At 41.3% G+C, this 15,604-nt stretch overlaps 1 long non-coding RNA gene across 1 annotated transcript in view; it reads right to left on the reverse strand.

Moving 5' to 3' along the window:
* Positions 1 to 157: 157 nt before the first annotated feature.
* The window catches only part of LOC147013697 (uncharacterized), a 43,424-nt gene continuing 27,977 nt past the window's right edge, over positions 158 to 15,604 (reverse strand). Inside the window, exon 5 of the long non-coding RNA XR_015050484.1 lies at positions 158 to 810. This is a non-coding gene — a long non-coding RNA (uncharacterized LOC147013697). The remainder of the gene's footprint in view (positions 811 to 15,604) is intronic.

Raw genomic sequence — 15,604 nt, forward strand, 5'->3', positions numbered from 1 at the left:
GGATTCTCAACCCACTCCGGCCGTCTCCGGGGTTTACAATGCCGGCCGGCTCGGCACAGGCCTCGGGTCACGCGTCTTCAATCGCGATGCCAACGTAATCGTTGTACCTTACCAGTTGGGAAAATAGAACCCCAGTTACAGATCTGGTTGTGTCAGATGCCGAGCGTTTTCTGCCAGTCTGTAACCATTTTGGTTTTATATGCCAATCGAATGGATCGTTCCTCGACGCGACACGAATTAATCCATAGCAGCAACTTCATACGAACCAACCAGATTTATTGGGGAACATCGGGGAATACGACACAAGCACAACATTCACGACAATGCTTTTATTAACAATCTTTAACCCGTTCTTAACTAGGGAACCACGGACTACAGGTTCCGAGGGGGTCACTACCGAGATATGCCTTATACAACATGCAGACAAAGACAGACAGACAGCATGCATGCAAGACAAGACAGAGTACTTGGTGATGTTTCATGGACGAGAGGACAGTGTCAAAAGCATGAATGTCGCTCGCAACAAGCGGATGTCCACGGATTTGAGGCCCCAGCTCGAACGTGCCACGTGGCAAGATGGCGGCGCCGTACTCTTTCTTTTCCGCACCGTACGCGTGCTCTCTCCGGATCTCAGATCTCTCCGGCGCTCATCACTCGGCCGCGCAGGTCTGCGCAACAGATCTGGCAGAGCAGCGCCTCCAGTCCACGTCCCTGGTGCCACGCCCGTACTACCCACCGACTGCGAGCTCCGACGAACGGGTCGTTCCACGGACCGCTTCTCCACAGACAGGCCACCACGAGCCGAAGATCCTGACCAAGAAGACCACCAGCAGAAATTTACTTTAAAGCACGCAATGCTATGTTCCCTCCTCCATACATACACAATAAAATGTGAAATTTTCAAAGTATTAAGCTTATCTTTTTCCACTGTTTGGAGAATTATATTGAGTGAAGAAAATTTTTTCGGAACGTGCCAAAATTAACCAGCTTCATTGAGCTATATGATTTAATGCATTCACTGCAAGACCTCACACCCTGTCCCCCAGAGGGACTGCTTATCCATAGTGTCTGCCAGATCTGTGTCTATATTTTCGGATATTTCGTGATGTGCTCCACAGGGAATCAAAGCAAATCTGGTAAAAAATGGACGTTTAAAAATAAAGCTAAAACGTTTGCGCGGACCTTGAACTGATGTACCACGTGACACGTGCACAGGCAAGCAGGCAACATGGCAGATTATCTGCAATGTTTAGTGCACGGGCGATTGAAGTTTGCGATGTCTCCAGGGTTGTTCTGCATTAAGCTGCAACTCTTTTGTGGATGAAGTTATGTTTCATTCATTTATTTTACTTCATTAATCATGGTGAAGATGGGCTTTAAAGTTAAAGGGATCCTCTATGGTATGCAGCGACAGTCTGGCCAAGCGTTTCTTCTCAACCATTTAATTGAAGTGCTTGCATGAGTGCTTAAGTCACTTGCTGAGTGTGTGTGTGTGTGTGTGTGTGTGTGTGTGTGTGTGTGTGTGTGTGTGTGTGTGTGTGTGTGTGTGTGTGTGTGTGTGTGTGTGTGTGTGTGTGTGTGTGTGTGTGTGTGTGTGTGTGTGTGTGTGTGTGTGTGCGCGCGCGCGTGTGTGCCTTATTTATAAAGCATGACATGTTCAATCTGCTAACTCCCCAACCCCCATCCCCATCCCCCACCCCTCCCCTCCCCTCCCTCTCCCTCTCTCTCTGTCCCATCCTTGCTCTACCCCCTCCCAATACAGTGCAGTACCCTCCCCACATCTCCTCTCTCACTCTCCCCTACCCTCTCTCTCTGTCGCTGGACAAATCTGGACAGTGGTTATATCTGGATGGTGTTTGTCTCCAGACATGTTCAGGCAGCATTTGTCTACTTGTTCATTTCTAAATATATATATATATATATATATATATATATATATATATATATATATATATATACATACATATTGTTACGGTTCTTGGAACCGTGTGCATACAAACATTCAGTTGTCCCGAAGTTAGTTATGCCATTAAGTATATGTGCAGATAGATCCCGTCCTTGTGAGTAGTGGGAAAGCAAAAGGGGTGCGTTGCGATGTTTTTTAGTTAGGTTAATAAATCTTTATATCCCCTCCATTACGATCCACGGTACCATAGCGCTTGCAGCCTTCGGTTCGCTGGCAACAACGTACCACTGTCCACCTTTTGTCTCTGGAGGCTCGTTTTTCCGAGGAAAAATCTTCACGTCCGAATTGGGCCAAACTGCACGACCTCTGTTGGGATGCACCACGGAGCATCCCTTCCCTCGGAACGTTCAGGTACCTAAAGAACTGTGACCTCAGCTCCTTCCCTCCGTGGCTGCAAAAGTCCTTTGCCATTCTGGGTTTATTTTGTCCGAGTGTGTGGCGCCTGTCCTTTAAGTAGAATTGTATACGTTTTTGATCATTGTAATTCTTGCCTGTATTATTCTCGCAACAAGTCTGCTCTGTGTCCTCTTTTGTAAGTTTCTGTAAAATTGTGGCACTACATCTCTCTTCTGTCCCCTGCATAACACACCAATAAACCTGTTCCTGTGCCACATGAATTTCCTCACTTAGAGTAAATAAATGATTATAGAAATGTTCCCAGTTCGTTTTTGTATTTTCCTTCATTGGTCCAGCATGGTTCGGATCTGACTTTAGCCGGGTCTTTATCCCTGATAATCCATTCATTCCAGCCGGTACGTCCTTGGCAGTTCCGCTCGGCTGCATCCGATCCGGAGTTGGTAGTTGGTACTCTACCGTAGTTCGAAGAGTGATCCGGTTCGGGCAAGGCGTACCGAGGGCGTGGTTCCCCGGTAGTCGAAACCGTGTGGTTAATTAAGTAAACCGATTACACCTGGCAGGAAGACCGTACGCTACGTGGTTGAGGTATTGGCGTCCACGGTCGGTTAAGAAACCCGCTGCGTCACAGAATTATCCGTGAGTGACGGCCTACAATTCCGGGAGTCTGGTGGGAGAGGACGTAACTTCCCCCACCTCGTGGTCGTTCTTGCCACCGGACCTCGGCCCGCAACATATATGTATATATATATATATATATATATATATATATATATATATATATATATATATATATATATATATATATATATATATATATGTGTGTGTGTGTGTGTGTGTGTGTATGTACATATTGTCGTGTCCAGGGGGTTAAAACCCTAACTGGACGGATGGCAAAGCAAAGATGGCAAAAAAATGAGTACCAGTGTACAAAGCAAAGATCGGAGATTAATGCGTGCGCGTTCACGGGGCGTAATGGCGGAGAGATGATCAACCCAGGCGGAGCACGGGGAGGAGCACAGCACAGGGTGCTGCACCAGGCCAACACAATGCTTCAGTGCTTAAAAAGGAATACATTTCATGAAAAATAAAACAAATATTCACAAAAGAGAATAATTCAAAAGAAAATGATAACAATATAAAATAAATAAATCGTACAGTCGAGGCCTCACACACAGACTCGTATCCAGACCACGGGGAAACAAAATAAAAAGAAAAACCCTCCTTTCAACAATTTGTACACTTAACTTGGCCCAGAGCTGATCCTTGTGGAACTGGAATTGAGGCACTTCTCTCCTAGCGGGACGAACGCACACCGGGTAATCCGTGAGCGGCACTCCACATAAAGGCTCAAAGCCCCAGTGTAATGGCTTCGGGTGCTCCGATCGTCCTCGTCGACCCGACCAGAAGCAAAAGGCTGGCGTCTTACTTCGCCACGCGAGCCAAACCTCCTCAACACAGATTCAATGGCCATGTCATCCTCTTCCGTGTGTGCTCAATCTCTGCTCTCACCTCTCCAAAACAATGCACCTTGTGCCTCCACTGATCACGTCTCTCCCAAAATGCCAAGCCAACTCCTTCTTTAAAATGCGCAACCTCTCCTATGCGCTCCCTTTCTTTCGCTTCTCCAAAATGCGCCACTTTAATCCTCTTAAAATGTGCAAGCTGCCCTTTTTTCCACTGTCCCCTCTCCTATTTTATCCTCTGCCTCCAGGGCATGGCCTGCTCCCTGCAAACCTGGGAAGACGGGGCTTCTGCTTGCTCGGCTAGCTTCTGACGTCACGCCCATCAATCGTCCTTCGGGGGCGTGACTTCGCTTGTTGTCAACTTTTGAAGGCGGGGCTTTCTTCCCGTTTGTTGTGGTTTCAGAGACTCGTTCCCCACCTTCATCGCCGATCTTGAAATATGAAAACAGAGGGGAATCATGTACTGGGGAACTTATTCTTACTCCCTAAGCTAATTAACACTGCACCACCCTCATGTGGTGGCACGTAACATTTAAGCTCACAGATTCCCTACTTACTACATCGAGATGCTTTCTACTCGTCCACGGACCGAGCAACTCTTCACCATGCTATTCCCTATTAGATTCTTCCATCTACCCCCACAATCATAACAATATATATATATATATATATATATATATATATATATATATATATATATATAACACACTCCCCTTTTCTTATGCAATTGTGAGACAATGTAGAGCAATGCCTTTGTGGCTGTGAAAAACTTTGAACATCCTCAAGTGCTCGTACTTTGGAGTTGTCTTTGTTAATCAGGAGGCAAGATTTCTTTCCATTAACTGTTTTAATTACCGTGTGCTGTGCGACGTTCTATCTCGATTATCGATTCAAAAATAGAAGGCAAAATATGGTGCTCTTCCATAACACACACACACACACACACACACACACACACACACACACACACCTTTAATGGCCCCATTTACCAATTATCATGGCAGCCGGGGGCCATTTTTAGATCCTCGTGGAGGATGTCCAAGTCTTACTCACGTTGTTGTTCTTCATCTTCTTGTTGTGGACTTTTTTGTTTCACAGCCTACAGTTTTCATCGAAACTTCCTGAAACTTGCCATGTATATGCAGAAAGCCCACGCGCAGACAGTAACCATCTCCGATTTTGAAAATTCTTCCTTGAAAAAAAGTTGACGTCATAATATCGCCGCTAATGGAAATCGCCTATACCATTATCTCCAAAACTAGGCAAGCTGTTTGAATTTTGTTTGCGGGAATCAAGCCGGGCATTAGCACAGATAATTTATCGCAAACCTGATACATCACAATGACGTCATATTCGTTTTTATGACGTCATCATTAAGAGGACAAGGATCTTAGCTCACTTGAGCTTGTTGGTCCAAGTGTTTCACAGACCGGCTGGGCCAGGTATGACGTAAAACTGAAGGTGGTACTAATTAATAATTTGTTCAGGGTACCAGCAATAAGTTACCTACTCTTTGCAAAAGACACTGTGGGATTTGACTCCTCTGACCTCCACTGGGTGAAGTTGCGTTGAAATTCGAATCCAGGCTGGACAGCTTAAAGACAATTATGCCTACCTCAAAGCTATTCTGATAGTTACATACGGTGTATATGTATATGTATATGTATTATGCATATTAATTTGGGCCTGTCATGTTTGCATCTGAATAATTGAGACCAAAAGCATCCTACACGGGGCAAGTACGAGTGTGTACCATTACTCACGCGTGTCTCTCCGGACCTCAAAATGCCGGAATTGGCACAAACTTACAGTAAACCGGTTACTCATTGGGGAAGTGCATGAGGAAAAAAAAAAGAACATCTGGTTTTATATTGTAGAGAATGCGATAGTATCAGGTGGCAAGCTTGCGGGTCGCACTTCCTGAGCCTCAAATGCCATGAGTCGAGAACTCTTGAATTGGTTTTGAAGGACCACTGCCGAAACAGTTTCTTCACACCGGTAATACTGGGAGGTTTGCCATTGCTTTCCCAGCAGTAGTTCGGGCAGGAATTTGGAACTTGGCCAGGGTGCCGGTGATAGCTCACCTACTCTTCACAAAAGACACGGTTGGGGTCTTTAACACCCACCAACTAATGCCAGCAGACGGGACGCCCACGTTCACGTCCATCCGAGGTACGGCACACACCGATGAATCAGCGTCTCCGTAAAACACCAGGATGACAGTTTATAGGTGCGTACTCCACAGTCTAGAGTCTCGACCATCAGTCCAGCCCCACAATGTGTGGATGATTCATGAAGATGATTAAAAGTTGGAAATTTAATGATTAGAGTGAAGGTCGTTGCTCTGACACAGTTAGGATGTGAAATGTGAAGTTCAGAATAAATCTTAACCAAAATACACATTATGCAATATATGGCGAAATTTATTATCTCGTGGCGACATATATGCGATTCCAAGAAATTAGACAAATGGAACTCTTTCCTTCCATCTTCAATACACCAGAGTTGATTATGACGTCAAAAACAATTAGCATTTGTTTTGTCCTTGGGGAAAAAAATTTTTTTTTACAGCAAAGCAAACTTTGTCCTTTGTTTACAATGTTGATATTACAATCAACGGATCAACAAATGTTTATTTATCTCACCCCAAAGGGGATGCGAGACTGTTGCAACGCCTATGTGTGTCTGTGTGTCTCTCTGTGTCTGCGTGTCCACGAAAAAATATATCCAAATACACATATCTATAGATTTTCACTTTAATGGTTTTTTTTTGTCGCTGCAACCACTTGTTCGATCGATGCGAAACTTTAAGCAAAGGAGAGACTCCCAATGGAGAATATTTTATTGATAACTCTGATGCCATATTCCATTAAAAGGGGGAGAAAAAAAATTGAACATCTCCAAAAGCACTAAACGAAAAAAAATTCAACTTGGCATATGTCATCAATTCCCCCATGGGGTATATAGGATGATAGCTATGATGTCATCGGTGAAATGGTATTCCAGTCGTAATTGGTTGAATAAAAATCCTTATCTGAAAAATCTGAAGCTTCATACATCCGATTTATGACTTTGATGTGAGTGAAGAATTAAATTTCTGACATCATCGATCACGCGGTCTGGCGGCTGTATTGGATCAAAAAATAAAAACGTTTAAAAAATGTTTACAAAAAAAACTTCTTCTCCAGAACCGTTTAACAGATCGATGTGAAACTTCATACATATGATCGACTAGCCATGGGATATATAGTTTGAATTTTTTTTTAATATTCATCTTCATTGATGCAATTTAGCCTTAATTTGCATTGAAGTGTTCGTTAAATATCCTAATAATCAACAAAGCTATGGATAATGGCAATATAAGTGACATAATAGGTTGCATAGATGATACGGTTATAGGGGCCATAATAACAACGTGTTCAGTTAACGACGGTGTTGTTGTTCAGTATGAACGAACGAGGCGAGATTATGCACTCAACGAATGCCGTTCTAGTTTCAATATGGACAAGACTCCACCAGGAAAGTTGTGAGAAATTCAACCAACCTTGTGCATGGGGAGGGCCTCGGATTCCATTGGCAGCCAGCTTCCCAAGCAGATGTGGACATTCATGGATGATTTGATCCAGCTGGAAGAGTCAGAAGATGATGTAACTCGGTTTGCGTTGGATGAGATAGTCAGTCCGATGCAAGATAGTGTTATGTTCCTCATGATACAAGCAGGAAAGGTGTGATAAAATGTTTCCTTGGAAATGATCCCAACAGTCAAGGAGCAGAAAAAGCCTGCTGTTGGCTTAATGGTGAAGGTGGCTGGCTTTAGATCTTAGGCCCCTGTTTGTCATTTAATTAACACCAGGTGGGGTTGACTCAGCTTGTCATTCTTCCGAGGTCGGCAAAATGAGTACCAGTGTACTGGTGATTGAGGGCATTGCATCAGCGGCACAACCGTGTCCCCAGAAAATGATGCAACCATCAGCCACAAGTTGCACACGACAGCTCGCTCGGAGCAGAAAATTAATAAAATGATGGGCAGATTATAGAGACGTTTGAAGATTCATTAAATATCTTGGGAGCTGTTTGATGGAAGATAATAGTCCGATACGATGGTGCAGATGCAGCATACTTACCCTTGACCTTAGTCTGAGTTAGATTCCCAACATGACTGTATAAACCGTCGTGGATCAGTGCTTTGGAGATTGGGTGTTGCATGGCACCGTCAACAAGTTACCAATTGCTCCCCAAATAGGCTCCATCGGAACGTCAGACCTGCCCAGCTGGTTCGTGAAAGACTCGAGGCAAAAACACAAAAGGTGGGAATCATTTGGGACCGTTAAAGAAGTAGTTTCGAAGTCGTGCTACACTTGTGCTGTCGTGTTACCTTTATGGTTTGTTATCAAGGCTGAAGCTTTCTAGTGTGCTGTATAATCACAGGATGTATTTTTGGGAAACAGTTGGCATTTGGGTTGGAACCTGAGCAATAATGCAAATTACCTGCAAGCCAATGGATAGCACCTCACATGAGTGATGAAACAAGCTGGTCAGGTTTCTTTGAAGTACTCCAATCAGCAAAGCATCTCTGATAATGTACATGCTTGGGCAGTAGAGGAAGAGGGGGGGGGAGGGGGAGTATACCCACAGAAACATACAAAAGCACCCCTCCACAAGGAACTTTGGTGCAGGGGGAATAACAAGGAAATCTGCAACCACTATCTGTCCAAGAAGACCATTCCATGCATTTGCCTCATGTGTGCCCCATTCCTCCCTTTCCCTTACTCCATCATCCTCAAACCTTCATTTATCCCCCACCGCCCACACATCACCCTCCTTCCTCTCTTCCATTTCTCAATTTTAAGAAGCTACCTTTTTGCAGATGAAATATGTAGATGAGAGCGAGGTAAGAGAACGTGCTTCCGTTACTCAAGGTCTCTTTTTGAAGGTATCAAGCCAATGTAAACTCCAGAGATTGAGGGTTCGATACTTGCAACAAAAGGTGTGTTGGGATGGATACAAAATCTTGCGAGTGTTTTAGATTTTTCACATTTCGTTCGATCATTCAAAGTAGTTTCGTTCATTTTGATGTTAAAACATTGGGAAGGGCAAAGGAAAACGATCCCTGCATCCATGATATAATGATGAACTCTGTGATTGTGGTGACATGATATTAAATATATAATGATGAACTCGGTGATTGTGGTGACACGATATTAAATATATAATGATGAACTCGGTGATCGTGGTGATATGTTATTAAATATATAATGATGAACTCGGTGATTGTGGTGATATGATATTAAATATATAATGATGAACCCAGTGATTGTGGTGATATGATATTAAAGATATAATGATGAACTTGGTGATTCTGGTGATACGATATTAAATATTTCATGATGAACTCGGTGATTGTGGTGATATTATATTAAATATATAATGATGAACTCGGTGATCGTGGTGATATGATATTAAATATATAATGATGAATTCTGATTGCGGTGACACGATATTAAATATATAATGATGAACTCGGTGGTTGTGGTGATATGATATTAAATATATAATGATGAACTCGGTGATTGTGGTGATTTGATATTAAATATATAATGATGAACCCGGTGATTGTGGTGACACAATATTAAATATATAATGATGAACTCAGTGATTGTGGTGATACGATATTAAATATATAATGATGAACTCGGTGATTGTGGTGATATTATATTAAATATACAATGATGAATTCGGTGATCGTGGTGATATGATATTAAATATATAATGATGAACTCTGATTGTGGTGACACGATATTAAATATATAATGATGAACTCGGTGGTTATGGTGATATGATATTAAATATAAAATGATGAACTCAGTGATTGTGGTGATATGATATTAAATATAAAATGATGAACTCGGTGATTGTGGTGATATGATATTAAATATATAATGATGAACTCAGTGATTGTGGTGATATTATATTAGATATACAATGATGAATTCGGTGATCGTGGTGATATGATATTAAATATATAATGATGAACTCGGTGATTGTGGTGATATGATATTAAATATATAATGATGAACTCAGTGATTGTGGTGACACGATATTAAATATATAATGATGAACGCTGATTCTGGTGATATTATATTAAATATATAATGATGAACTCGGTGATTGTGGTGATATGATAATAAATATATAATGATGAACTCGGTGATTGTGCTGACACGATATTAAATATATAATGATGAACTCTGATTGTGGTGACACAATGTTAAATATATAATGATGAACTCGGTGGTTGTGGTGATATGATATTAAATATAAAATGATGAACTGGGTGATTGTGGTGATATGATATTAAATATATAATGATGAACTCAGTGATTGTGGTGACACGATATTAAATATATAATGATGAACTCGGTGATTGTGGTGATATGATATTAAATATATAATGATGAACTGGGTGATTGTGGTGATATGATAATAAATATATAATGATGAACTCGGTGATTGTGGTGACACGATATTAAATATATAATGATGAACTCTGATTGTGGTGACACAATGTTAAATATATAATGATGAACTCGGTGGTTGTGGTGATATGATATTAAATATAAAATGATGAACTCAGTGATTGTGGTGATATGATATTAAATATAAAATGATGAACTCGGTGATTGTGGTGATATGATATTAAATATATAATGATGAACTCAGTGATTGTGGTGATATTATATTAGATATACAATGATGAATTCGGTGATCGTGGTGATATGATATTAAATATATAATGATGAACTCGGTGATTGTGGTGATATGATATTAAATATATAATGATGAACTCAGTGATTGTGGTGACACGATATTAAATATATAATGATGAACGCTGATTCTGGTGATATTATATTAAATATATAATGATGAACTCGGTGATTGTGGTGATATGATAATAAATATATAATGATGAACTCGGTGATTGTGCTGACACGATATTAAATATATAATGATGAACTCTGATTGTGGTGACACAATGTTAAATATATAATGATGAACTCGGTGGTTGTGGTGATATGATATTAAATATAAAATGATGAACTGGGTGATTGTGGTGATATGATATTAAATATATAATGATGAACTCAGTGATTGTGGTGACACGATATTAAATATATAATGATGAACTCGGTGATTGTGGTGATATGATATTAAATATATAATGATGAACTGGGTGATTGTGGTGATACGATATTAAATATATAATGATGAACTCGGTGATTGTGGTGATGTGATATTAAATATATAATGATGAACTCGGTGATTGTGGTGACACGATATTAAATATATAATGATGAGCCTGGTGATTGTGGTGACACGATATTAAATATATAATGATGAGCCCGGTGATTGTGGTGATATGATATTAAATATAAAATGATGAACTGGGTGATTGTGGTGATATGATATTAAATATATAATGATGAACTCAGTGATTGTGGTGATATGATATTAAATATAAAATGATGAACTCGGTGATTGTGGTGATATGATATTAAATATATAATGATGAACTCAGTGATTGTGGTGATACGATATTAAATATATAATGATGAACTCGGTGATCGTGGTGATATTATATTAAATATAAAATGAAGAACTCGGTGATTGTGGTGATATGATATTAAATATATAATGATGAACTCAGTGATTGTGGTGACACGATATTAAATATATAATGATGAACGCTGATTCTGGTGATATTATATTAAATATATAATGATGAACTCGGTGATTGTGGTGATATGATAATAAATATATAATGATGAACTCGGTGATTGTGCTGACACGATATTAAATATATAATGATGAACTCTGATTGTGGTGACACAATGTTAAATATATAATGATGAACTCGGTGGTTGTGGTGATATGATATTAAATATAAAATGATGAACTGGGTGATTGTGGTGATATGATATTAAATATATAATGATGAACTCAGTGATTGTGGTGACACGATATTAAATATATAATGATGAACTCGGTGATTGTGGTGATATGATATTAAATATATAATGATGAACTGGGTGATTGTGGTGATACGATATTAAATATATAATGATGAACTCGGTGATTGTGGTGATGTGATATTAAATATATAATGATGAACTCGGTGATTGTGGTGACACGATATTAAATATATAATGATGAGCCCGGTGATTGTGGTGACACGATATTAAATATATAATGATGAGCCCGGTGATTGTGGTGACACGATATTAAATATATAATGATGAGCCCGGTGATTGTGGTGACACGATATTAAATATATAATGATGAGCCCGGTGATTGTGGTGACACGATATTAAATATATAATGATGAGCCCGGTGATTGTGGTGACACGATATTAAATATATAATGATGAGCCCGGTGATTGTGGTGACACGATATTAAATATATAATGATGAGCCCGGTGATTGTGGTGACACGATATTAAATATATAATGATGAGCCCGGTGATTGTGGTGACACGATATTAAATATATAATGATGAGCCCGGTGATTGTGGTGACACGATATTAAATATCTGGGGTGAAGGAGACCAGACTAAAACGGCTGTGCGGGTTTTCAGAAGCACAAGGCGCCAACCCCGGCCACGCGGCCCACCTCCCATCGATGATATGATATGGATTTATTAAGTGCTCGCATTTCCCTTATTATTAACACGAAACCATCACGTGACATCGCCGATCTTGTGACTATTCTTCAGATAATTCGTCAAAACCTCCGGAAATTCTCAAAATTCCTCATTAGCAGAGCGATTGGGACGGAGCAAGCCAGACGTCGTGTCCAGTACACCTGGCAGGTGTTGTGCGCGAGGTGTGGTCCGGGTCGCGAGGGCAGGGGCGTGATCTTTGGACAGCCGGCGTCGCTGAAACAGCGAGCGGTTTCTGGAGTCCAGGAGGTAGAGCTGTTCGCCTCCGATATGACCGATATCGCGTGCGATGGCGCGCCGTGCGGGCCCCACCGCAGCATCCCTGCAGGTCCAGCCGGCGAGGGGGTGGAATGGCCGCAGCACGTGCACACCCGTGTACCACTTCCCGTGTGACGTTCGATGCGGTTTTCCTGCTCGTTTCGCTTGAGCTGCAGTTTGTGCCAAATGTCTCGGATCCTCCTGTGGACCCGTTCAGTCGGTGTGTGTTCGTCCGTGGGGGTGGGGGGGGCACTCCTCTCCCTTGACCAGGTAATGACACCCCCTCCCCACATATAGCATCCTTGGTCCTGGTCACATGGTCAGTATCCTGAACGGCTCTTGCTGCTGGTTCAACGGGAATTCCAAATGACGAATGTTCTGTACTTGAGTGCTAAAAGCACCATGGAGGATATATAGTGTGAGTGGGGGGTGTGTGGGGAATTGTGGGATGTGGGGGAAATGTTGTCCCACCCTCCCCACCAATTATGGTCCCTCTGAAAGACCCTGCTCTATGATCCCTCAAAACCTCTTTCCATTGCAAGCAAGGACATTACATCAGACGGTGAACTCGCATATCCTTTCCCATCTATACTAACATTGATATCAATGGACATCAAAGGTTCAAACAGAATACCTTTCAAAAAGAGCAGCCTACTGTGTGCCTGTGCCGGAGGAAAATCCCAAATCCCCACTTTGCTGTATCTCAACAGGTGGTACTCTCTACATGTTACATCAGCAAAGTGGCAGGATTCTAACCCCCCCCCCCACCTTCCTCCTCGAAGGTCCATTACACTCACTTCCTTCCACCCCATCATTCCTAACTCTTCTGAACCCCTTTCACCCCCTCCACTTAATAACCACTCTACTTCCCACATTCCTGATCCTTTCAACGTCATTCTACCCTCCATGCATACGTAATATATAGATATTTCAAAAGTAGTCAAAACAGTCATTTCAGGTGAAGAAGAAACCCCCTATGACTGGGCAGAAGTGAAAGTTGAGAGTGTGACGTCACAGATGTTCTCTTGATTGTCACTCAAATCCACTTTCATATTTCAGAGGAAGATCAAGGAGTTGCACATCATCAGGAAGGACGACGAGCGATGCAGCTGAAAGATGTAAAACTTTGATACCAGTGAGAACTCGCCGACTCTTGCCAAAAGACACCACCAGCTTTAACAAGCACCAGCTCATGCGAGCAGACGGGATACCCGGCTTATGGTCCATCCAAGGAGCGATGCACTTCGTAACGCAATTCCCTACGTCCGAAGCATTCAATTGGACAGTTTACAATCAAGTCGTGAATCGAACCCAGGCTCAAGCCGGGCTAAACAGCTCAAACCCAGGTTAGACCATAACCTGGATATGCTTTATTTATTTATTATTTTTCGGATCAATGTTGTGTTCTGATTGCAAATGATGATCTTAACACTTTCATCTTCTGCGATGTCCTCAACCAAGTTGGTATTAGTTGGGATGAAAAGTGGACACACTTGGTTTGAGGGCCTGTGTTTGTGAACGGTCCTTTTCCCAAACGCAATAAACGTCCTCTTCGCATTCAAGTGGAACAATCTTTAAAGGCAAACCGGATTAAAGCTCAATTTCTCGGAGATTCGGGGCAGGATGGGCCGTGCGGTGGATGTGGCCCATATGGGATGGAAAAAAAACAAAAAAAACAACAACATTAAAGTGGTTCCAAATACATCCACATTGCTGTGGTTTCTTTTTTATCTGAGAGCACCATCTCGGCCTGAGTGTGCTTGAGTGGCGAAGAACGGATCGCAGTGCCGTCTACCGGTGTGCGTTCGAGTCCCACGTCTGCTCGGAGCAGGTGCGTATCCACGGGGAGGGACATCCTGAACTACACAAACAGTATAACATTTAATAATATTTATTAATGTACAAAATAAATTATATAACTGTAGACAATAGAAAAATCATCATTCTGTTGAAAATGCTGTCCGATCAGTTTTTGTAAACTGTACCTTAAGGTGATTGCTGTGAAGTTGAAAAGTAATCAGAATTAAAGAGATTTCATGAAAGATGCTTCATGGTAGGTATGAAAAAAACAACATTGAACAAAATCGGCTCAGATATGTCCGATACATTGCTGCAGACGGACGGACGGACGGACGCACCGACTAGGTCCAACGGGGTCCAAGATCACCATTAACCAGACTAGGTCCAAGATCACCATTAACCAGACTCGGTCGTGTCATGGTTAGAACGCCTGCTCTCAGGCTTGGAGGCTGGTGATTCAAATCCTACCCCGTGTGAGTCATACCAAAGACTTTAAAAACAGTATGTGCTGCTTACTTGCTTTATGGTCAGTATTTAAAGAGGATAGAGAACGGACTAACAGTCACAGGTTAGTAAGACTTGTGCAGGCTTTAATGGACCTCCGGTGTTTAAGTTCCTTGGAATGGAACTCGAAATATTTTTCATCTTTAACAATTCTTCCCTCCAAATAACGTGTAGCGAAAAATGCTGAACTTTTCCAATAAGTTATTTGTTCTTATTAAACGAATCATTTCATACAATTATTAATTGTTTGTATTCAGTCACCAGTCTCATTTTATGGTTTTTAGGAATCATATTTGAGTATTTTCTGTTTATTTTTACATTTCATCCCTTTTGATGCCTCTGGCTATTACATAATAATTCAAGACTTTTCTTGCTCGTCAACAATGAAAATGTTGTTGACATTGAGTGGATATCAACAAAAATCATGGAGATGATGTTCCGAATGGAAATCGAACCAGTAACACACTGAACAACTTGCATGGATATCTCTATATAAATTAGCACTCTAATATTGCAATGGAAGGATGCAAGAGAGAATG

This window comes from Eptatretus burgeri, chromosome 13 (assembly GCF_056783735.1).
Source record: "Eptatretus burgeri isolate ZD-2024b chromosome 13, Ebu_testis_v1, whole genome shotgun sequence".
Lineage (NCBI taxonomy): Eukaryota > Metazoa > Chordata > Myxini > Myxiniformes > Myxinidae > Eptatretus > Eptatretus burgeri.